The sequence below is a fragment of the Paramormyrops kingsleyae genome, chromosome 2 (assembly GCF_048594095.1).
Source record: "Paramormyrops kingsleyae isolate MSU_618 chromosome 2, PKINGS_0.4, whole genome shotgun sequence".
Classification (NCBI taxonomy): domain Eukaryota; kingdom Metazoa; phylum Chordata; class Actinopteri; order Osteoglossiformes; family Mormyridae; genus Paramormyrops; species Paramormyrops kingsleyae.
This window is the reverse complement of record NC_132798.1, coordinates 8509298-8535659: the sequence shown is the minus strand read 5'-3', so window position 1 is coordinate 8535659 and position 26362 is coordinate 8509298. Positions and strand designations below refer to the sequence as shown.

The window sequence follows — 26362 nt, the reverse complement described above, 5'->3', positions numbered from 1 at the left end:
TGTAGAAGCTTTCAGGCTAGCTCTAGGTCCTTGGCACTTTGGTGATTGTTCCACAATTTAATGAACTTTTGTCATTTTGGCATTGGAGGATGGGGAAAAATGCAATATTGTTTTAGTCTTTCATTTAACCTGAGAAATCAGGCAATGCTTTGCAGCAAAACAAGACCAGGAGAAAATTTACCCTCCCGGCCGGCCGCCTCTGTACCTAAATGTGCAGGTTGGTGCATGGCCTCAATTCTTACAGAAACTGTAACAGTCTGGAAAGGCTGTGTTGAATTTCAAGGTACCATCTCTGCTGGTGACCGTTTCTGACCACGATCTGAAAGTCAGACACTGACATTTTCAAAACATGCATAAAGAGTCTATGCATAAAACATAGGTACACTTTGAAATGTCAGTTTTATAAATGAATAGGCATGCTCACCCTCTATCAGGTTCAAATAGCTGTGAGCAGCTCAGCAAGTTGGCAGCAGTGATGGACAGACCAGAGAATGCGAGCTGGAGAACAGAAAAGCCCTGTATCCTCATTATCCTATAAAGAGTGAGTCTGTAATGAAGGGTGGAGTCTTCTAAGACCACAGCTCAAACAGCCAGCTTTAAGAGAACAGGTGAAGAGCGTGTTTTCCTCACACAAAACATGTGGATGCATCTCGATCTACCCTTCCATCCATCCATCCATCCATCCATATATACATCTATCCAATCAATTTCTCATTCATTTATGCAATTCACAATTACGTTTAACTCTCTGGCGAATGCTTTTCTGCAAAACACATATAATGCATATATGCACATGGTTATATTAAATGACCGACCATAGTAGGGAACCGCAGGGAGGTCAGATGATGGACAGTCAGGTAGACACCCGGTGGGTGATTTACACAACACTAGAGACACGTCAGGATGGTGCAGGGTTCACACAAGACACGGACAAACACGTGCGACGAGAGAGAAACACAACACGGATATTTACAATAGCAAATACATACAAGGGGCCATTTAGTGTCACGTACGGGGCAGGCTGGGACATGCACACCCTGCCGGTTGCACAATATTTTTCAGTAAAATCAGTAAAACATGACAAACGTAACCCATAACACTGCCTTTTATATTAATGCTTACGGAGGAAACTCTGACCGGTACTGACCTGCCATCTGACCGGAGCGCTTACGGCACTGGCTATGATCAGCATCTCATAATGAGGATATGCCTTTATGTTGTCGCTTGTACATAGTACATAGGAATTACTCAGTATGCTCAGGTCTCATCCTGTTCTCCAATGAGACATACAGACTTTTGGGATGAAATTACAGGCTCAGCTATTTGTCCAGCAGTGTTGCATGTACAGGAGCTCAATCAAAGGCTAAACAGCGACCATTTTGTCAGCCACAGGATTTGGGCCTCACATCCTCGACACTGCGTCCCATTTTATGGACAGAGATAAGCTAGGGAGGACTTACTGGTGCTGCTTTCCGAACCCGCTTCCGACCAAATGTGTAGTTATATAAATAGTATATAAATGGAAGTTGCTATGGAAGTTGCTATGGATAAAAGTGTCCGCTAAACGAATAAATACAATACTGTGTTCCTTCATATTATGGCACAAAATAAAACCAGTGATATTCATCTCACCATTACAATAACAATCTTGGCACCGTTTTCATAATACGTAGACGTGGGTAAAGTATGAAGCCCATATTCAAAGGCTTGGCGGCGTGCGATCAAACGCTCTCCTGTTTCATATTTGCATTAATCTGTTTTTGAAAAATAAAACATGGAGTTGTTTTTGAGGAAATACGCAATATCAAAGACGGCACAGAGGGCTTGTATGTTTGCATTTCTCTCTCCGGGGAGGTGTAGTGGGCAGCAGTGTAGAGCGGCGGCAGTCAGGGAAACCAGGCAGGGCCCCGACACAGGCACTGAAACAGGCACCTCTTTGTTAAAGTCGGGGGCCTTTAAGAAAGAGGTGATCAAAGTGATTTGGGGCAGGTCTGGGCTGTGTCAGTCAAAGATGGCTGGCAATCAAGAGTAATAGGCAGAGAAGGAAACCAAAAGAGACTACCATCTCATCCAACGTAGATTTTCGGAACCTTTCATCCCTTCGTTATTTCATTTTACCATACACTCTTCTGTCCTCCACCATACTATTTTCAGCCATACTTTCTGTGTAAGGTTTTATAGCATATATGTTTTCCAAAACATTCAAGAACAAGATTCCAGCAATTAAGGCTATAGCTCAATATGGTTTCCAAGGTGTTTTATGGTGTTCAAGTACCACCAGAATTCTGTATTCAACAACCAGTTCAGCAAATTTAATAGTCGGATGACATATTAGTGTTAGACTAATATTTAACATAACCAAACACAACAGAAATTCTTTGTTCAGTTGGGCTTCACTTATGCATGCAGTTGTCTTGTATTGAAACAAGGTTACTGATTTAGTCTGCTGCTGCGGAATAGATATTGATTTTTTTTTTATTTTGATTTTTTTCCTTGTATTTTTATGCCGCAGCTCAGTTTAAGGTCAAAGAGAAGCGTATTGCTCATGCTGGTGATGAATCTGCCTATTACTAAGTAAAAGTAGCATCTATGTCAAATAACACACTGTGATTAGAAAGGGTCACATGGTCACATCCAAAGCGACAAATTCCATTCATCTAAAAGGGCACAAATGAGTTACCATAACAATGATCGATTTGCCACCACTTAAATGACTGAGCATCTTCGCAAAAAGAGGTAAATGCAAATAAAAGTTAACAAGCCAACTTTTTAATGCACAGTTTGTGTTTTTTTTACTCTCCCCAGTATCTGCAGAGTTTTTGCGTATCTCATGGGTCTCCTGGCCTCAGATTATAACCAAATGGAGCCACATCATAAACAGCTGAAAGGCTTCATCCCTTGTTGACGTGCATCTCATTTACCTTGAGCCTTATGCTCTCTTACCTCCTTAACAGCTTGACAAAATCTACAAAATAATGATTTTTTTTTAATAAACTATGCATTTTTCTGTACATTTAAAAATGGATTGATTGTGTTTCCTTTTCATGTTTTGTCACTAATCATAATCGCTACTGGATAAAATGCGTAAATGGTATTAGTGCTACAAGATGTGAAAAAATACAACAGAATATTGTACTTTGCAGTGTCAGCCTACGTTGCAGTGAGGCCGGAGTCTGTCCCAGGAAGCTGAGGTTGGGGAGAGACCTGGAACGGGATGCCAGTCTGTCGCAGGACACAAGCAAACAGGGTTACAAGATACGGGCAATTTAGAGACACCGGTTTGCCTACCTACATGTTTTTGGACTGTGGGCGGAAATCTAAGTTCATGGAGGAAACTGGAGTAAACTCATGAAGGACATGCAGACGGTACATGCAGAGAAAAAGAAGGAATTCAGCAAAGGAACAGACTGAGCTGCCTTTCATGCTCTTAGAAAATCCATGGCTAAGGGCTTGATGATCGGCTGGCTCTTAACCCTGATGCTCTCCGTCCATTCTTCCATTCCTATACCTCAGCACACATATGCACACACTCCCATATATATGTACACACATATAGCACTGTGCAACATTGCATTTAGATTAGCTTCTTGTCGATGTAAAATTATGATATAACGCCTGTCAAAGTGTGTTGGCTCAGCCGTTTCGAAACCCCTCCAGAAGCTGCCCCAGTCTTTGCACTAGCACGTCATGTTTGGTTAATCGATACCTCATCAAGTTATTTACCTGATTAAGCTAATTAATTAAGTGAGCTGGTGGTGAAATTTAATGAATACATGGAATGGCTGAGGTGCCCCTGAGGAGAGGTTTGGGGGCCACAGAGGTGTTCGTCTAGCTGTTGAACAAGACATCAGTACATTTTTGGAGCAGAGTACATTCTTGTTATGTTCAATTGTGTTACTGTTCATTTTCATATATTCTAATGTAAAATTTTGTACATATGTACATTTACAAATACATTTAAAGATTTTCTAAAATGACATAAGCCTTGTTATACATTTACAAACATCCTGCACTGTCAGAAAAAAGGGAACCAATCTGTACCTTTGCTTCTCACTGGGGCTGCACCCTCAAGGGTCTGCCAACTGTACCCTAGCTGTAGGTAATTGTACCTTTTAAGGTACAGAAATGGGCTATGATAAACATTTTTGTACCATTGGGGGTAAATTAATGCTGTTTGTACCTTTGGGATGTTCCTCAGAGTCCATTTCTGTACCTTAAATTAGACTAAAAGGTACATTTACCTACAGCTAGGGTACAGTTGGCAGACCCTTGAGGATACAGCCCCAGTGAGAAGCGAAGGTACAGATGGGATCCCTTTTTTCTGACAGTGGGGAACATGGAACCGCAGCATGTTTCCAAACTAAAGCTCACTCTTTTTGACAGGAATTGAAACCCTTCATACAGATCATCTGTGAGAGTAAAAATGACCCCTTTGAAGAAAGGCGTGTTCTTTTGGTTAAGACGGCATTCTGGTGTCAGTTTGCGCCGGGCAGGTAGAGATAGGCCGCACACCTGGAGTCGGACACACAGGCAAATGTCGCACGCGGACCGGCGAGCAGACGCACAGAGATACCGATCTGGCAGCAGCATTGGCTGAACTTCATCGCAGACACAAATGAAGTCACTCCAGGTCTCCCCGCCTCCTACGTCAGGCACGGGGCCGCGGTGTTCACGCCGCTTGTGAAAACCCCGCGCACCACCCACTGACGTCTATTATAAGTTTGCGAGTTTTTCAGCCCATTATGCTGGGGTGTTAAGTAGAGGCATCCGTAAGAGAAAGGGCTTTAAATGCATAACCTGTCAAGAGAGGAGGCGCAAAAATGTCCCCCCACACCCTATGCTCCACTCTAATTTACTCCTCCGGTTTTGCTCGTTAAGACGATTCGCCGAGGAGTCCTTAAGGAGTCTGCATGCAGCCAATCCAAACAAGCAGACAGAAAATAGGAGCCTGATCACATGGCTCAGGCAAACTGGCTCTCTCGAACCCGGGACCCCCCTTTGGCTTCTTGTTTGTTAAGTCACTCCCAACTGTCATCATTTCCTATGCAGAGAAGTGATGGTAGCTTTCAGATTGGCACACCAGGCGTCTAGACAAGCTAGCGTGGGACTCACGGCGCCAAGTGAACGAAGACAACAAGTAGACGGCAAACCGGCCATTCTCTGGCGCTCCTGGGAGGCGGGGGAATGGCGGTGTGGGGAAGCCGACCAGTGTACAAATAAAACATCTCACGTTGTCTGCCGGCCTTCTTTTGTTGACAGACGCGGGTCGGAACAAGACGCCCAGAGCTGCGGTAACGCTGGCAGCTTGCCCAGTTTAAAGTACTGTGCTTAAAAGGGTAGTTATCAAGCACTTAGCTGTCAAAACATACACCTCCAACCTTACCTTTACCCCAATATCTTCCCTTTCTGGCCTACGATGGTTTTTCTTTGTTATCTTTTATTTAATTGCAAATAAGCTTTTGTCAGCTGAGACTGACGCTTTCAGAATATCTCTCTGCCTCTTTCATGTATAGCAGTAAAATTTACCATCTCTTTTCTGCAGCGTGATCATTGACCTGCATAAACTCTAGCGGCGGAAAAGCAGCCACTATTTTACCACGATTCAGAAATTGGGTGGTTACCTTGTACTTACAATTCATGTCAGAAGTGTTAATTTACATATTAAACAAATCAGTACTATAGAATCACAGCTGCATACTGAGGAGGAATACCACACCCACAAAGATGCAAAAATCCACAGACAATTATCAGCAGTTTATTTACATTTAAATTTGCAATTACATACGGGGAAACAAAGGCCATAAGGACAGCTGCTTCATCTGAGCTATACCATTAGATAAATGGAATTGTATTTTTAATCTGTAATTATTTTGTAGCTTAGCAAATACTATTCTTATAAATGTATCATACACTCACTAGGTACATCTATTTAACTGCTCAGCGAATATCTAATCAGCCAATCAGATGTCAGCAGCACAATGTGTAAAATCATGCAGATACAGGTCAGGGGCTTCAGTTAATGTTCACATCAAACATCAGAATAAGGAAGGAAGTTGAATCATGTGACCTAGAATGTGGTATCATTGTTGGTGCTAGACGGACTGGTATGAGCATTTCAGAAACTGCTGATCTACTGGGATTTTCATGCAGAACCATCTCTAGGGTTTACAGATCCAGTGAGCAGCGGTTCTCTGGGCAAAATTGCCTTGTTGATGGTAGCGGTCAGAGAAGAATGGCCAGACTGGTTCAAGCTGATAGAAAGGCAATAGTAACTCAAATATGTAGATGAATTTATGCATCATTTATATGTGATTTTAAAAGGCACAACAGGAAAACCTTCTCAGATTATTTTTTTGTCTTACTCCTTTTCCCACTGTGGTACCTGCTGCCCCCTAGGGGTAGGACCTTGACAATGAGCACCATGGAAACGGAGAATACAGGAACGCAGAGAATAAAGTATCAAAAACGGGGTCCACAGGTTCAGGTTCTAGGCCGGGTACTGAAGGAGTGTGTACATGTTACACAGATTGTATTTATGAGCTGACAAGTGTTACTTGATAAATTAAAGCAGCACAAAAATTTTACAAAAAGTTGTCCTCAGAAGTGGGTTGGGTCCTGGAAGAGGAGTCAGACAAAAAGCCAAAGGACTGTCAATTTTATCGGTTATTTGACTCATATTAAAGGAGAAATTCCACATAAATTCTAAAATTTCCTGCATGTTCACTCATGGGTGGTTTTCTGGCATGCGGATCACGGTGAGCATTTGGCAAAGCCTGGGGATTATTTCAACATCATGCAGAGCCGGGGTTTTGGCGAAATACAGGCAAATTACATTGCGTGAGAAAAAATATCATTCTACTTAGGAACCATATCTGAGGTAATACCATGGGTTTGTGTTCAGCTGTAAAATGAAGAGAAAGATTTTCCAAACCATTAACGTGGCATGATATCAATTGGCAATGACTTTCAGCAAGATGAACAGGCAAAAATATATAAAAAACTGTCAGTGAGGGAACAGAATTATGTTATTCTTTGTATAAATGCAGAACTCGAGTAATTTCAATAAAGGAGGTATCAGTTCTCAGAAGCACAAACTAGATCGAATTAATGTACTGCACACACACACATAATAGCTTGCACACTGTGACCCTGTACCGGATTAGCGGTACGACAGATAGATGGATAATTACTTTCAGGCAATGATTCATCAAGTGCTGTAAGAGAAAGTAAGAAACAACACTGAACTCCCGGTGCATTTAATTACTGTCTTGCAAGAGACCAGAAATAATCAACATTGTATCTATGTTACAGACACTGTACTTAACTAAGTTAATGCATTTAAATATTAAATTAATTAATCATTCAACACTGGGACCTATAAAATAATTATCCATCCATTCACGTTCTGTAACCGTTCATCCTGCTCAGCGTCAGGGGGGTCCAGAGGTCGCGACGCAAAGCAGGGAACAACCCAGGATGGGGCACCAACACATCACAGGGACACCCACACATCACAGGCACACCCACACATCACATGCACACCCACGCATCACAGGCACACCCACCCATCACAGGCACACCCACCCATCACAAGGACACCCACCCATCACAGGCACACCCACGCATCACAGGCACACCGACCCATCACAGGGCACACCCACCCATCACAGGCACACCCACCCATCACAGGGCACACCCACCCATCACAGGGCACACCCACCCATCACAGGGCACACCCACCCATCACAGGCACATCCACCCATCACAGGGCACACCCACGCATCACAGGCACACCCACCCATCACAGGCACACCCACCCATCACAGGGCACACCCACCCATCACAGGCACATCCACCCATCACAGAGCACACCCACGCATCACAGGCACACCCACCCATCACAGGCACACCCACCCATCACAGGCACACCCACCCATCACAGGCACATCCACACATCACAGGGCACACCCACCCATCACAGGCACATCCACCCATCACAGGCACACCCACCCATCACATGCACACCCACCCATCACAGGCACATCCACCCATCACAGGCACACCCACCCATCACAGGCACATCCACCCATCACAGGCACACCCACCCATCACATGCACACCCACCCATCACAGGGCACACCCACCCATCACAGGCACATCCACCCATCACAGGCACACCCACCCATCACATGCACACCCACCCATCACAGGCACACCCACCCATCACAGGGCACACCCACCCATCACAGGCACACCCACCCATCACGTGCACACCCACCCATCACAGGCACACCCACCCATCACAGGCACACCCACACATCACAGGCACACCCACCCATCACAGGGCACACCCACACATCACAGGCACACCCACCCATCACAGGCACATCCACCCATCACATGCACACCCACCCATCACAGGCACACCCACGCATCACAGGGCACACCCACCCATCACAGGGCACACATGCACACCTATGGGCAATTTGGTAACTCCAATTCACCTACAAAATAATTATGACAATTGCATTCTTCGTTTCCCATCCCTAACAGTAGTCAGACAGCACCACAGAAAAGCAAAAGACACATCAGCCATGCTTGCACAGTGTGTCTTAATCATTCTTTTTTGGCCTCTTTGAGTGATTACTTTTTGGCCCACTGATGGGTTCCAGGTTCATCTCTACCGGAAGGCCTGATCAGATGCCTATTAACTATAAGAAGCACTGAAACCCTATTTTACTCAGTGTCTCAGATATAAGAACCAAAATCTAAATTTTCCTTTATAGTTTTTCTGGTCCCAAGGAATTATTAGAAACTGTGAACCTTTCATTTTATATTTCAATTCCTGGATATAGGAAATGTTGGGTGAAGTTGTACGCATTAATTGGTGATGTACAAAAACATATACAACAAGGGCTTCTACTGAGAAAAGGAAAAAACTTAAAATATAATGTATAAATACTGAACTGGTGTCAACTTTTAGCAGAAGGATTATGTTTGACAATCCGGTCTGTGACCAAAATACTCAGCAGGGTGGTATAAATCTTGTAATCTGAAAGGTGAGAGTTCAGCACCTGTTACTAACCTGCGGGCATAGCATGGCAGCAGGCAGGTGGGTTGGATGTCTGCCAGGGAGTGCAGTAGTGTTTCTAATTGGCAGCACCGTTCCTGAGTGGGCGGCCGTCCTACTGATCTGACAGCATAGCCCAGAAGTTTCCTTCTGAATGCAATGAAGGGCTGACACTTGAAAGTGTGCATGCTATGGACGCGTGTATGGCTGTGAGTGTGTATATGTGTATATACACAGTCCCGGTCAAAATTCTGGATACACTTACTGAAAATTATTTCAGATAATGACCCTAAGCAAACCTCGAGGTTATGTAAGTACTGTATCATCTTGTGACAGATGACCTGGCCCCCACAATCCCCCGACCTAAACGCTATGGAGCTGGTTTGGAAGGAGCTGGATTGAAGCGTATGAGTAAAGTAGCAAATCTGTGCCCAGAACCTGTGGAAACTCCTTAAGGACTGTTGGAGAAGCGTTCCAGGTGGCTACATGTGGAAGCTGGTTGAAGGAATGGCAAGAGTCTGCGATGCCGTCATCAAAGCGAAAGGGGGCTACTTTAAAGAGTGTAAAATTTTTGAAAATTCGGTGATGTTGAACATTTCTGTTGCTCATGGCAATATTCGATGTATTTTATGTCACTGCCTCAAGGCCTTTTACTGTAAGGTGAATAACAAGCTAAAACAGGAAAAAATGCATTAAAAGCAGATGTGCCCAGACTTTTGACTGGTACCGTATGTGTAGCCGCACACACGAGTCTGCAAAACTGAGGGGCAGCAGAAGATACTTACAAGGATACAGAGCTTTATGGCACATAGCGAACCTGGGGCTGCCCAGAGGGCTGCCAGACGGCCAACCCAAATAGGCCCAACCAGAATACGAGAAAGAACAATCGACTATGAAAGAAGCATGAAAATGTTATTAATTGCTAATGAACCCCTCCTACACACCCATACTTGTTTTTGTCTTATCTGAGAGTCCATACAACAGCCAGAGAGGGGTGTTCATCTTTCAGAAAGAGCGCTGCCATGGTAACCTGAAGTAAACATCACACTTACAGAATCCACTCCAAAGAAAGGGGCCCACCCATCTTCCCTTATACAATATGTACTTTTCAGCTTTTTTCTTTTCCCGTTGCAGCTTCAATGGCTTATGTGTACAGTTTCTTTGGTTTCCTTGGAGACAAGTGTCCTTTGTGCTTCAGCAGAGGAGTACAGTCAGACCGCTTGCTTATCAACTACCAAGGCTAGCACTATTACAACATATTCAATATATCAATAAACTCTGCATACTTACACTGATATTGTTAACTCATTTGTTTTTAATAAGTGACATAGCTCTTGGGAGGTATTTGTCTACTATACTGTACAGTAAGAGATAGCCAGGGAGGGGAGATGATTCTGTCACCATGGAAACCAGAAATAAACACATATTGCACTGCTCAGGAAGGTATTTATACAGTATGCTGTCCAGATATAGAGCTATATTTAAGCTGGAAACTGGTACATATATATTTATATATATATATATGTATTGCCCTGAAATAGCAGTCAGTATAACCTCCTACCACCCTTAAACGCAACAGAGAATTGCTTCTCATGGTGATTAAAGTTTCGCACCAGGAGGTGGTGTGCTCCACCATCCTGCGTCCAAAAAAATGTACATATATATTCACTCTTAGAAATGGAATTTAAAAACAGAACAAAATGGCAATGTTTGCATGGCAATGTTTCCCTGATCCATTTGATGAAAACTGCATGATGTTCCTTGAGGATTCCATCCCACTCATACATCTCCCAGCTGCTTATTCAGGACCTTGACAACGGGGTCTATATAAAAGAACATTAGAAATACCATTAGCATTAGCGCTAGTGCCACCTTTACAAACTTAGAGGCCCTTATAATGGCAGCCTTTTGGATATTCCCATATTAGCTGTCTGGTTTTCCTCTTTGCTATCAGACCATCAGATTGTTTGCCTTGTTACCTTTCAGTCTGTCTCACTGCACCACATTTCCTAATATCCCACCATAGCTTGCAGCTGCACCAGCTTAATTGGCAAAATGAGAAACAGACGAAGGTCTTTTCTCATCTGATCTCTGGCACCTTTGGGGCTCCCTTTCACCCTGAGGTTGTCTCTGGGACCATTTTATCTGGGAGGGCAGAACCTGGAAATCAGCAGGTGCTCTTTGATTGTGAAAGACCATCATGATAAAGGCCGCCTGAGGATCTCAATTACATTTAAGAGACTTGAGAACCCAAAAGATAAGTATTTAAGATGACAAACATGGGCAGTCTAATTAAGAACAAAAGCTGCTTCTTTGCATTAAGTTTAGTTTGGATATTGACCTCTGATTTGCACAATATTGGCATGACAGAAATTCTTAGTTGTCAGCACTAAATAACAAGTGAATTTGCTGATTATGTACCACCTCGTTCAATTAGCTTAGCAACTTTATTAAAGCAAAACCTGTTCTGTAAATTAGATAAGACAGAGCTACACAATGTCGGTACTATTTTAATTAGTTCTCATATCACTTTTCGTGCTTGATTTAATGTAAGACCTCTTCCAGCATAAAGCAGAAATCAAAATAAATCCTCATAAATCAGTGGTAACACAGAGTGATTTTTTTGTGCCTTTTGACAGTTTGATTCCACTAAGGCAACGTTTCCCAACCAAGTCCACATTTCTGCTCCCTTCCAGACCATCCACAGTTCTGCTCCCTCCCAGACCGTCCACATTTCTGCTCCCTCCCAGACCATCCACATTTCTGCTCCTTCCCAGACGGTCCACATTTCTAGTCCCTCGCAGACCGTCCACATTTCTGCTCCCTCCCAGACCGTCCACATTTCTGCTCCCTTCCAGACCATCCACATTTCTGCTCCCTCCCAGACCATCCACATTTCTGCTCCTTCCCAGACCGTCCACATTTCTAGTCCCTCGCAGACCATCCACATTTCTGCTCCCTCCCAGGGAGGAAAAAACATGGACTGTCCAGGGGTCCCCAAGGACCGGGTTGGGAAACCCTGCAATAAGGTATTGGTTTGAGATTAGAGGGAGAGGTACTGTAAATGATAGAATATTCCTTAGCATTTTCTCAGTGGGACATTAGTACTCATGTGGATGGAAAATAATTTTAGAATACTTGCTTTCACTTTTAGCCAGCACCTCCAGCTGACTCTGTGTTGGCCTCACTGGGATACACATTTCTCTCAAGAGTCATAGGTCTCAGAGATTTTCAGCTCCCCTGTCAGGAGAGGGAAAATCAGCATGTAAATTTGACAGAGACAGAGTGAATGTGGGGAAATCCTGATTGACTGACTTAAAATCTGACGTGCCAACTATAAATTCTTTAACGCTAATCTTAATTAAAGTTAATAGTAGTAATGACATCTCAACAAAGGCAACAGACTTAAGTCAGAGCCGCTCACAGTGGCCATTTTATTAGGTACTTCTATGCTGGGCTGGGCTAACCCCGGACAGGCCCACCGCGAAACATGCCAACAATGAACTTTGCTGGTCAGGGGGGTCCCTTGATTAATGTTACTGTCCCACAAACCATTAGTTCCCCGGGAAAATTCATGGCATTTAAGATGGCAATTAAGGGTCTGTATCCATGTAGAACCAGGCTGAACTCTTGTTTGTTTGCAGAACCACTTCAAGGATTGAAGAGTCGTGCATTCAGAGAAGCTTTTCCGCACACCAATGTCGTTCTGAGCTGTTATTTCTGCCTTCCCATTACCTGACCTCTCTCATTAACAAGGTGTTTTCAGCCACAGAACTGCCCCAGTTGTATTTTTTTATCATACCATTCTCTGTAAACTCTGTTTGCACTAATGAGCAGGAGTACTGGGCACTAAGAGTATACAGAACGGCAGAGGTGGGAAGTTCAGGTCCAGAAAGTACAAATCCAGGCTATGATTTTGTTTCAGCCAACCAGTTGAGTTACTCTGTGACTGTGACTCTTTATACTGAACTGGTTGGTTGAAACAAAATCTTGGTCTGGATTTGTACTTTCGGGACCTGAACTTCCCACCTCTGCAGAAGGGCAGGGAGAGGTAAGGAGGGAAAGGCACCATTGCGAGATAGGAATTTTGATAGCAGTGATCTCCTACTGTTTTTTGATGAAAATCCAAATGATCTTTGATTCCCTATTGGAGTCTGAGATCAAAGCCGCTATGCGGGATATCAGTGTAAGAGCGAGTCGAGGGGAGACTTGCACACACATGCAGACACACACAAACACAGAGGCACACACAAGCACAACTACATCAACTTTCTAAATTTAACATAAATGCATATATACACCCACACACATAGAGTTCAGAGTCTGTTTGATTCACAGGCTGGTAAAGTGACCTGCCCTCCAATCTTGGCAATTATTCTAATACCTGGATTCAGAGTTTCACCCCCTGCTTACTCCTCATCGGGCTCAATCCAGACATGATGCGTCGGTAACATTTCACCTGAAATGCCTTGCCAGTATTGAAAGGGTGTTAAATTGTACTGCTTGAGGGGCAATGTTGGTGGAAGACATCTGAAAGATCAGCGTACCCCCCACCCCTCCCCTCGCAGAAACTCACACAAAGCCTTTGTTCATAATGTTCTCATGTTCTAATGTTCCCTGTTGGTTGGGCAAGGCGGGACAGAAGACGAGCCACAGAATTCTAACCCAACTTCCTCCCCATTTGATGCACTATAGCTAGCAGTCCGAGGCATTCCCCTAGTCAGCTTCGGCAGCAAACTTGTAGCGAAGTTTCCCAGACATCGGAAAGGACGACGTATAAGCGGCGTGCCTGCAGAGCCCAAGGCCCTAACGGTGCGGATCCCTGGGGGGGCAGCTCCCTCTCAACCACGGAGAACACAGCCATCAGAGAAAAGGTTATTATTAAGGCTATTGATTCCCTCATCAAACACGCGGCCCGTGCCGAACGCCGCCATGTGTGATTAGCTCCTCTCGAGAGTCTCCGCGTTCCCTCCGGCGCTTCAGAACAAGGAAACATCGCACAGCCTTTCTGGAGTGTCCTTCTTAATAGAATACAGACTCTCAGCAGGAGAACTAGCCCACAGAGAAAGCCACAGCGGAAAAATAACCATTGATTGTGAAAGTCTGCATTTACAATTATATGAAACGTAACTCATTTACGTAAACAGGTGTCTAAATTGCCCTTTGTGTGTCCTCATTTCGGGCTGGTGTTGTGTCCTGAATGTCTTCTGTTTCATGCACTGTGCATCCCAGGACAGTCACAGGCTCCAGGCTCGCTGTGACACTACATGGATAAAGCAGTTCTGGGAAAATAGGAATGGAATGAATGGATTCAATTTATTGTGGGGGAGAGGGAAGCATTAACAATCTGGGATTTAAGGAGCCAACCAAAAGGAGCAATTCTTTGACTTTTTTTAACATGATACGTTAAGTATGCAACTATTCAGTATCACTGTACCTCAAATATGAGCACTAACACAACCTGTAGTGCCTCAAATCGCTCACCCTGTTCCACTCCGGGTATAGTGGCCAAAGCCTGCCAATCAGGATGACGACAGACTAGGGTAATGTAACCTTCTACATCACTGCCGGGGTTTCGTCCATTCCAGGATGCTTGCTTGCTCTGTTTCCTTGCTTGGAACATTACTGCCGAGAAACAATGAATAAACAATTAGGAAGATAATTACAATATCTGGCCTAAAGAATGACACTGTGCCACAATAAACTCGACCTTGCTGAGAGATAAAGAAAAATGGTCATTAGATGTTGCATGAACAGCTCTTGATTGACAGCAATGACACAGATTAAGAAACACATGATAACATACAAATCGTTAAAAAAAATTCAAAGTCAAACAAACACAAAAGATTAATTAGGCCTGGAAGCGTCAGCCTTATATTAATTGTATTAATAGTATTAATAGTGTTTTTGGTTATCTTTGTACTGAATGTGACTTTCTTTTGAAAGGTCACCGTGTCAAAATTAAAGATAAATAATTAATTCTGCTAATGCTTTTACCTACTGGAATTTATTCAGCTAATTATTTTGTAATGAAAAGCGATATAGCAGGCAAAAGCATGAGGAAATAAGCAGACATGACCATGTCTGTGAAGTGTACCTGTGTAATAATGACTTGCTAGGAGAAGGTTTTTGAAGGGGAATTCCACTGAAAAAATGATATCAAAGTATAATTAACTGAAATCTCACAAAGTCAAAATCAAACGCAGACGACCGCATGGAGGTTTTCTCAGTGATAGTTATTGCGATTCGTATAGTCGCCTCTTCGTCGGCGGCAGCTTGCAGTTACTCCCTGTTCACATTTAACTGGAGTAGCTCGGGTTAAATAACAAGCTGAAGGACACTAAAGAGTGGTGATACCCTTAGGCAGGACATGCCTGCAAATGCTGGCGTAATTCCCCAATCAGTACGGGGCTTATGCTGACTACGAACCACACAATCAACCCTGAAATGATGTTCATTAAATTTATCTAATCAAGGCTCCACAACAGTGAGGTAATTTTTACTGTAACTGCAGGACTTACACAAGGTTTCTTTTTTTGCAAGTGGTCAGTCTTGCGTGCACGTAATTATTTTGAGTCCCCCTAAGACGTTTCCAAAGACAACAAAATATATCAGACTGCTTGGACGTTTGATATAGTGTTTTGAGTTAAAATGGGTAATCAAAGTGGGAAAGTTTCCATCTTCAAAATGATACTCAAGGCTGTCCCATGTGTACATATATACGTGTTTTAGAGCTTGTCAGCTAAATTTGCCTGTTGTGAAACGCCCTGCGCTCGACACGTTACACATTTAGCTGTTAACCACTGAGACACGATGTCCGGTTCAGTTCCGTTCTGTCTTTTTTTTCCCCTGCTGCTTGCTACACCGCTGGGGAAACACACATTTTTATTTGCGGCTTGGTTCTGCGTGATGAATTCCGGGCCGTGGAACTTCCCGCTTCCCTGGACTGGAGGGTGCACTTGTTCCCTGGTAGCGTCAGAGTTGTAACTCAGGCCAGTCTCACAGGCTCCCTACTCCTAATCTACACGGCCACCCCCCATGCGAGCTCATTGGGCGGCTTGCTCGTGGAGCCAGCCTGGCTGGGCAAACTGAGGTCAGCATGGGGAGTGACGGGGGGGAGAATGCACAACATGATTACAATGTTTGCTTGTGTGATTCATGTTTCCATGGAGATGGACTTGTCAGAGTGAACACTTGGGACGAACGGTCTGCAACATTTCCTTTCCTGAATTCACTTTTATATTCTTGTGCTTTTAGTTTAAATACATCTCTGTCTTAAACCCTTAATCAAAAAAAATTAAAGTTCAAGCCTCTCAAGGTAAATTGTCTATTTCCTGCCATTAAACAACACTTAGAGTTGAAAAGTTGGAGATCTAAGCAAAAAAGCATTTAAGGTTAGATTAGAAGGGACCTCCAGAGAAGCTACAGATGTGCAGCGATAGGATAACTAACGATGTATACATATTTTGTTTAAAAGCTTAATATTAGGAGCAGAAATTGAGTTTCAAGGCAAAATTTACATTGACGAATGCTTAAGCACTTGATGATAAGACCTGCTTTTCACTTCAGGGACAAAATACATTTAATATGAGATTACCCTGTCATCATGAACTCTTTATTTTTATAGTAAACCTAGCGATCTCCGGGTCAAACTGCATCATACCTCACTTTAGGAACCTGACTGCAAGATTTGCTCTGGGCAGGATGGCAGAAGAGAACCACATGACATGGAGATGGGTGGAAAGAATGGGGACTTTATTTGGACACAGGATTGGGGCTGGATTTAACAAAACTCGTGGGGAGGAACAAAAACAAAGGCAGCCATTTTGGAAACAAGGTATAAAAAATGGGTGGTGGGTCAGAGAAGGGCCACAGTGAAGGGCTGTGTCACGTGAAACGAGTGAGTCAGTTCTCCACTTTATTCCTAACCCCCCCCCCATGTTACAGAGACAGACCTCCCAAACTCACTTCCACACTGCCAAAACACACTGCTGGACCACAGGTCTACCTGGAGCATGCAAAATGGAAAACACCTTCCTTCATGAAGAGCGCCATCTGGTGGCAGAGCTCAGTGGTGGCACGCCCAACAACATGGGGCCTCGACATTCCTATGAAGTACTGGTGATCTAATTGGCAGGTAAATTTCCCAAGGCAAATCAGACGACGCTTGATCTAGGTGCATTGCTTAAATTGCTTGAGGCAGTATCCAGCACATACTATATATATGTGTATACATGTATATATGTATACATGTAACCTATTAGCTATGCAAGTTAATATGAATAAAGGCTTCACTTAAACTTGTTTAAAAAAACGCCACGTTGCATTTCGTCTGCCAGTGATGTCAGCCCCCAACCCTGCACAGAGCACCAGTACATGATCTGGATATATCATATGTGGAATCCCCCTGAATTATTTAGGCTTCATCCAAAACGTTACACTAGGTAGATGTAATAGCAGGCGAGAGATACAGCTGTCTCAGGAATAAATTGGGAAAGTACATTTTTACTGTAAAAGAGGTTATCTAGTCTTATCAGCTATAGCAATGGCTAGAAGCCTCAAGCCTCAGCACTGGCAGTGACTGGGATACACATCTGATGGCCCTACAGGCTTTTTAAGTTGCCCTATCAGCTTGCTCCTAGAAATTGCAAATGCGGAAAGATGGCTGTCTATTGGTCCTGGGTCTCAGAGGGGGGCTTGGCTAGGTCCTCCCTTCTTGTTGTGCCTGGCTGGGCCCAGTTTTGAATGAAGTTTGGTGACATTTGGAGCCCTTGTGCACGTTCAGCATCATTTGGGTTTCCATTAAACTCAATCCTGGCAGTAATTTCAATGAAATGTATCTAGTGCTACAAGCCTGTGAACATTAAGGAAAACATTAAGAATTAACCACACACCTCTTAATTTTGCATGTTTGTTTTTACAATGTTTTTATGTTAAAAACAATGTATACACATTTGCAATCCAATTCTTTCAGAGAACACTTTCCCAAAAGAAATTGAATGATTACCCAGACATAAAAAGCTCACCGTTATGGTTCCTAAGGTTTTCCTATAGTCACTAACGATATTGAAATCATTTTATAAGTAAGTAACCAATTATGTATTTTATCAAATGAACACCTCTATAATGTTGTTGTATAGGGGGTTGTAGAAGAACACAAAGTCTTGGGTTTTAACTCACCACACTATCAATTTTATTAACTCCTCAGTAGATGGCAGAACCATAATCAACCCTAAATTTAGGATTCACAAAGTGCTTTTATAAAGCTCCGCTTAAAAAGCTCAATCCTTTGTTGAAAGTAGGGAAACGTCCTTCCAGAAAGGCACCCCCACATACACACACCTCTACCATGCACTCTCTTAACCCCTCCCATTGGTGTCTCCAGAGGACACGCAGCACAGGTTTGATGGGGGGTTTCAGACTGGCCTTCCCTATCTGACAGGGACTCCAGATCTGATGACCTAGGTGACATGAGCCTCATCTCAAAGCACGCCCCAGGTGGCATTCCCACCTTCAGCTGAGAGCCAGTCTGTCACCTCTAGCGACCTTTGCTCACCTGCCCTAAAATCATGTTAGTCACCATCTGGGGTTTTCCCAGCGCTTCAGGCTACACTGGTGACATTATAATGTCTAATATAAGGGAAGCAGTGGGCAAACCTGTCAATACACAACTAACACATTTAAAAACCGTAAAATGTCCTACAAATGCCTAATTATTTACATGAAGGAAATTGTCCGATTGTATTAAGAGTAGTGGTTGGGGAATAGACAATTATTCATGCATCTTCCAGCCATTTATCCAGTGCAGGGTCTCAGGCAGCGTAGGGTACAAGGCAGGGGAATCCTTAACAGGATGCCCATTGATGACAGGGTGCAGGCCCATGCACACACACACACACACACACACACACACACACACACACACACACACACACAGGTTCATAATTATATCTTTGTGGGGACTCTCCATTCATTTCTATGGGGAAAACTCTAATCCCAACATGAACCCCTACCAAGCCCTAACCATAACCATACGTAACTAAATCAAATACAAGATATCTTTAGTTTTTAGATTAGATTCAATTTGAATTTCCTTTTGTGGGAATTGAAAAAATGTCCCCACAAAGTCAAAATAACATTTTTATCACATTGTGGGGACATTTGTTCCCCACAATGTAATATATACATAACCCACACACACACACACAAATGCCATGGGGCGGCACAGTGGCTTGGTGGGGTCTCCTCACACTTTCAGGGTCTTGGGGTGTGTGAAACAGGCTCCTAACCCGCTTGTGTGCAAATGTTTTGCACATTCTTCTCATGTCGTTTGCATGAGCTGCTCTGGATTCCCCTAATGTGTGATAAATTATTCTTACTATTGCTTTGTTGTATCATAACCAGTCTGATTTAATCAAAGTGGCGTTGATTTATTGCACATTGGGGGAGTGTTAGAAATCCTATAATTTGCATTTATTTTCAGGGAATAAAAAAGCGATGTAGATTTACTTAGCAATTATGATATTTGTTCTGTATGGAGTCCAAAGTATTAAATAATACAAACATTAAATATATTTTTATGGAAAAGATATTATGAAACCTTATTGTCCTTGGCTTGTGAGGACAAAGGCAGAATGAAAAGCTGTTGAATAGTTACTATTTAGCTAATTGTTTAATATATAGATTATACTTGAAATAATTTAACTGCTTGGTCTTATTAAATCTGTAATATTTTTTGGCTTGGGTTGGGGCCGAGTAGAAAATTATGGTTATGAATTACTTTACAACACAATCTCAGACCGTAAGGTATTTGTGATTTGTTACTGGTGGTAGTTTACCATTTGCAAAAGAAAAAAATGAGTTTGCAATGCATTTATTTTCAATGGCATTTTTGTTGTTTTTCCTTTGTGCATTTCCCACATTGTATGACGATGTAGTACATTTGCTAGAGGATGAAACACTGCACTTTGTCCTGGGGTCCCGTGTTTTATAGATGCCGCACCAGGCAAACTGGTATTTTCTGCGGTTCTCGTCGTGGCTCTTGATGGCACTACTTAAGTTCATACAGTATCATTTCCTGTGAAATTCCCTGGCACGGCTTGCCTGATGCCTGCAGGAAGGCATGTCTTTGCTTGTGCACTGTCTGTAAAGAGATCCAAAGTACGTGTTGCTGCCTTCGGGTCATTTGCATGCTGCCTGGGCCACAATGTCCAGCACATATTTCAGAGTGCTGCAGAGCTTTCCGGGTTCCCTCCTTTGTCCTTTTCTGAGCAGCAGAACCTTTTGTCCTGGGCTTGCATTCATTCACCGTGGGAGTGGAGAGATTGTGCTTTGCAATTTGGAACAACAAAAATATGTGTCTCAGCTTCCTCTCTGTTCTTATTGATTTTTTTCCATCTTGGCTTGTTCCTTTCCATTGCATTTCCTTGGCCAGGTTCACAGGAAGGGAGAAATGATCAGTTGTGACATTTGTTGCCTTTTCTTACATGGATCTCCATTAGCCAAAAAAAAAACACTGTCAACAAGCCTTTGAATGAGCTGGTTGTCATTTTTACCCAAGTGTGGGCATTTGTTGAAGATGTTTAGCTCAACATCTGCATTCAATAAAAACTTGATTTCTTGATATCTGTCTGGCTTGTTTGCCATGTACTAGATAAAACAGCTCTATTCTTCCGTTGGATAACCACAGTCCATCCAAAATAACATTTCCTCCAAGCTTAATGGAGAACCAACGTTTTTTTCATAAAAGGGCTCCAGATATCAGTTGCCAGTGTCATTTTATTACACCGAAAACTACCCTTTTTTTTTTTTAGAGAAGTGTTTGATTATTTCAATCTTTCTCACGGCATAGTTTGTTTTGGAGGAAAATAGTCAATCTCCGCTGAATGAATCAAAGGACTCCCAAATCAAGAGTGTTTCACCCAATAAATAAAACAATAATACAGTAAAGCCCTCAGTCAGAGATAAAGGCCTTGAACTGCCATTTTACCGAAAACTGGAAGCTTTCTCACTGCTGCTCTGAATGCATCGATGCATTCCCGAAGTAACCAAGGAACACTGATACTGTGACATGGCGTCTTGTGGCATCTTCTGTCAGAGACCCCTAACCTGGAGATGACCTGCTCTGCACCAGGGAATTCCAAGATGGACGTGTCAAGACAAATAGCTTCCCATAATCTATTTTCACCAAATCCCCAAGTAAAGATGTTGCTTTCCCAGTAGATATTCTACCGCCAAGGGCTTTGCGATCGGTCTTTCACTGGATGATGCTATTTGGGTCAAAGATGGATGCCCTCTGTTTCTTTGACAGTTATTGCCTCAACCCGCAGTTCTTCTCACAACACAGAAGGAAATACTGGTCTTTATTTTAACTTCCTTATCACCTTCAGTTTCATCTTAGAATTTTTCATCTAATACAAGCCACTTTGCATGTCAGTGAGAGCTCAGTTAGAGCTTATATCTATTAACTGTAATTTGCCCATATCCTGATTCATGCTCTGATAAATGTCTTATCAGTTTGATGCACTCTTGTGCAATGTGTCTTTGAAGCCTGACGAGTGTGTGAAAATATTTTTCTTATTGATTTTGCCTTTTATACTGTTTCCATGTTTACGATGCTACCTACGAAATTTGTGATGGCTTTTTTCAGGTCTGTTGCTGTGGTTACAACCTGCCATTGGAGGTCAAGGATACTCCTGAATTAAACTACGAGTTGTGTTCATTGACGAGCGCACCTTCGCTTATATACCCTTTCTTTTTGCTACATGTCACCTGATGTCATTTCTTTTGAAGTACATACTGTGACCTTGTGCTGGATAAGCAATTTGATGGTTGGATGGATGGATGAAAAAAAACGAGTAGGGTAAGTATATCCAGTAAAGTAAGAAAACATAATTAAAAATAACAAGTAAAAGGGTAGAGGTGTGATAAATAACTACAATTACAACCTCAAGGTCAGTTTGACCCTTTATAGTAGCTGGGGAGCTGTTGGTATTTTGCAATTGCTCCAGAAGCAAAGTGTGGTCCTACTAGTCAGGACTCTGGGTCTGCAATTGAAAGGTTGCTGGTTCAAAGAGTAATTTCCCATTCTGGGCCTTGAGCACGACCTCTAACCTCCAGGGATTGGCTCAACCGTCCAGCTATATGTTACCTTGCACAACAGTGTGTGCTAAATAAATAAAATGTAAATAACTATATATCTTTATGAGTCAAATGAAATTTTCATTTAGTATGAAGTAGACAACCTGTGTCTGGTATCTCACTGTCCTCTAGAGGGCAGCAGCTGTTACTTTGCAATTAAGATCAGGTTTAGAATGACGCTGTGGACTGATGTCAGGCAGCCTTCACCTGTCGTGCATGCTGCTCTAATATTTTCACAGAATCACCTCCAGCTAGTCGGATACTCTCTGTTTGTTTACAATCAACGTGAGATAACGATAATGGGTGTGGCTGGGACTTCTGCCTATGACATTCTGAGTCATTTAGAAAAATACACAGCAGAATACAGTACTAGTGATTTTCACCTTCTGTTTTGTGTGACCCATAGTAGAATTTCACCCATCGTAGAAATTTTCCATTGTAGATAAAGCCACCCAAGACCTACATTGTTCGGGATGATATTCCTTAATATACTCCATTAGAATGTCATCTTTTCTTTGGTAGTATATGTCCAGGAAAGCTTTGGGCTGAGTGCTGATGATTGAGTCACCAAATTTCATAAAACAAAGCACTTAATGGGTAACCCCAACAGTCCTACGAATCATCACAAAGTCACCCTCGTTGTTTACTGTGTGGCCACAGATGCATAGCCCCATTAGTCTTCTCTGTGAGCGTCAATTGAGTGTCATTGTTCAGTCAATGGCGCTGCAAGCACTTGGGTTTTCTGTAGCGTTAATGATTTGCGATACTTTTGAGTGAATTAACAGAATTTATGCCACACATATGGACTAAGTATTATTAACAAGTACAGCAGGACAGCTGTTAAGCTGATAAAAAGGAAATTGCTAGCAGATTACAGTTCTGGAACAAATTTGGCTGGAAGGTAGCATCGTAGATGCAGAGGGGAGGCCATCACAGCTCCTGCAAACAAGGATTGCTAGTGACAGCAAACGGCTCTTTAGGGCGTAAACAAAAAACAAAAAATTGAATTCAGTGGTTCTGTAGCACAGAGGCTGGCCCGCCAGAGTCATTGATATGTGATGTGTGATTCATGGATGCAGGTGGTAATAATTCAATCTCACTGTTATCCCACTGAGCGCAGGGCAATTAGAGGACCCTCTGGAGAATTGCCCAAATAACTCCTATTAAATCACTCCACTGCACCACAGATGCATGCTAGGAAACAAGACTGCCCTTTTGAAACGCTGAGCTGCTTCTCTAGCACATATGAAAGCCAGGAGCCCAGGCGAGCTACAGTCTACCACAGCAACTGTCCACCAATCAGAGACGACCGGGAGTTGAAGTCCACTAGACGGGAAACACAGGTGTTTAGAGGCAAATTATAGGCTGCGTCTAATTAAGCGTTTGGGTTTCACTTCAACGTACTTGCACACAGACGGACGGACACGCGTGCGTGCGCACACGCGCTTCGCCAGGTTCCCCGACAGAGCACACGAGGGCCTCATCTGTATCTATCTGCAATTAAAATGTAAATTTGGTCATTACCCAGGGGCAGACGGGGACAGATTAAATTTGGCTACTGAAAGGAGAGCGGAGTCAAGTGGCATTAAAGTGGCTGGCGCATCCATTTCAGAAGGCCCTTCATCCGCTGGCGGCGATGGACCCCAGACTCCCATCCGTAACCCCCGGTCCCACGCTTGACATTTCCATCGTCTGTGATACACAAGTCACAGTTTAAATAAAAGGAGCCCTTCAAAAACCCAGATGAAATTCAAGGTCTACAGCAGTAATGATAATCAGGATATCAATCAATAAACAATCTCTTTCAAATAAATTCAATTCTAGCAAGTAGATGTGTATCTTGAGTCCAGAATATATTCCACATAGGCCATTTTGTTCATTGTGGTGGCTATGACTTCTCAAGGACTTTTACTAAAAATAATTTTTGTACTGTCATTGCCTGTGAGTGTCTCTTGGGCAGGTGCACTGCTAGAGAATTTTGGCCCCATGAAAACATAGTATATCGGGCCCCCAACCTAGACCAATCCAATTTTGCTCCAAATTTTTAGGGCCCCTGAGTGACAGGGGCCCTTGGAATTGTCCAGACTTTCCGACCTTTTATGGCCTCCTTGGTGTTGGGGAGGTTTTGAGAAAGACAGCCTAGTAACCAGGTTTATCTGTATTGATTTTTTTTCTGACAGTTCTCAGTAATTTCTACATTTCCATTTTTCGTTTTCCAATTTGCTTTACACCCAGTAACTCAGAACCCACAAATTATGCCAGCCTTGAGACCTACAATCCTTTAAATGTTATCCCCCAGGCCACATGTCCAAAGAAGGTCTTGCATACTGTATGTTGTAATTCTACTGGCGATTGCAGCAGAATACTTCCTTATTAAACATAAAGCTTCTTTAAAATGCATCAGGCGTCAATGCAAGTGGGCAACAAGGATGGAATAAATTGTTGTAATGCTAAATATGCTTGAGAAATGAACACCCTTCTTAAACAAATGCCCTCTCTCCATCCAAAACAAAAATAAACGCACTAGGCTTCAAACATTTGCATATAGCTGTAACTAAACGTATTGCATGAGAATTCAGTTTAAAAGCATCCAGTAGAGTGAAGCTCTTCTGATCTGGAGGTCTGCGACTTGCACTTGTGTTTGTGCTTTTCGCTTTCATGGTTTATGCGGATTGCGGCGCACTGAGATCTGTCTGTCAAGTATGAGTGGACGAGGACAGTGAGAAAGCCTACAAACTCACAGCGAGATACTGACTGTGGCTGCCTGCTTATTCACATTATGTGCTATATATAGGTGCTTATTTCGGTGATCTGCAGGTTCGTATTTTTTGAGCGAGCAAGATACGAATGCTTCAGGATATCTACAAGCAGACTGGAGCCACGAATGATTTGTTTAGCTCATATGTTTCAACAATCGTGCTGTCGGTTTGAGAACCCTGGGACAGATTTGGTTGCTGGGCTAAGCCCCGGATTTCTTAAGATCCTAGCAACACCAAAGTCTACTAGTCATACATTGATCCAACTGCTCATCCAGTAGTACTGGTAATAAGATTTGCAATTTAAATGGCAACCTAGATTTTGCCTTCAGCTTTGAATGTATTCGATTAAATGAATGCATCTGGAGTCATGTAGAAATTGTATCAACAGCTCCAGGACAAACAAGGGGGCACAGGTGTCTCTCAGACAGCTGCCCTAACAAGCCCAAAATCATTGACAGACACTGGAACCAGAGGTACCACTATTCTCCCTATGAGAGGAGACAGGCAGCATCCGCACTGCCTGAGGAAGTCTGCCCTGCGGCCCGGTGACCAGTGCGACCAGCGTCTGCCCAGCAGGGGGCAGCGATGACAGCTGGGCGACAGTTTTCTCATAGCTGGGGAAGGTGCTGTTATGCGAAACTTGTGGCCGTCCCCTGGCAGGTGTCCCGGGATTTAGATCTTTACCCCCTATCTACCATGTCTCGCTTACTATGCAGATATGGCGGTCCTCACCAGGTAGAACCTGGCCCACGAATTCGGAGTGGAATGCAATTAATGGAGGCTAATGCTGCTGGGGAAATAGCCGGAGGATACAGCAGTCTGCCTACCGCCTTCGTTAAGGAGAATCGCTGCTGTTCAAGGACACCTCCGTAGCCCTGCAGTGACTAAACTGGGCTCGGTGGAGGGAGGCTTACCCTTGGGCGGCTGCCAGGCTGGGTTGGCACTGAGCACTCCTGCACCCCCCCAGAGGGAGGTTAACACGCATCAGTCACCTTCAGGTCCCGGTTCTGCATACAACCAGCTCTCCCATGGTTTCTGTGGGGGAAGGAGTTGGGGTGGAGGGGGCACAGAAGAGCGGGTAAATTAATGGCTGGCTCTCAGTAGTATGACAGGGTGCCAGCTCTCCACGGTGACAAACTGCAGCTTCCTTCTTCATTAATAATCCGACTATATAATTAGAAATAATGCAGACTGTAAGTTCTAGATAGAGTTTTTTTGCTGAGCAAATAGAATGATTTAGCGTGAGACCATTTTAAGTACCCATTTAAGCTTTTAACTGCAGTGATCGAAATTCAGAACGTAGCGGGGAGGAATAAAATATTTTTAAAACAAACGTCTCTAGTTTTAGCACAATTGGACAATATCAGAAGCTGTATGCAAAGATCATACGGCA

General features: G+C 43.3%; 1 long non-coding RNA gene across 1 annotated transcript; it reads right to left on the bottom strand.

Moving 5' to 3' along the window:
• Positions 1 to 13933: 13933 nt before the first annotated feature.
• LOC111838894 (uncharacterized) lies at positions 13934 to 26118 on the bottom strand. Its single transcript, XR_002836986.1, has 3 exons — positions 25884 to 26118; positions 14555 to 14695; positions 13934 to 14352 (listed from the first exon to the last, which is right to left on the bottom strand). It is a non-coding gene; the product is annotated as an uncharacterized lncRNA (long non-coding RNA).
• Positions 26119 to 26362: the final 244 nt, after the last annotated feature.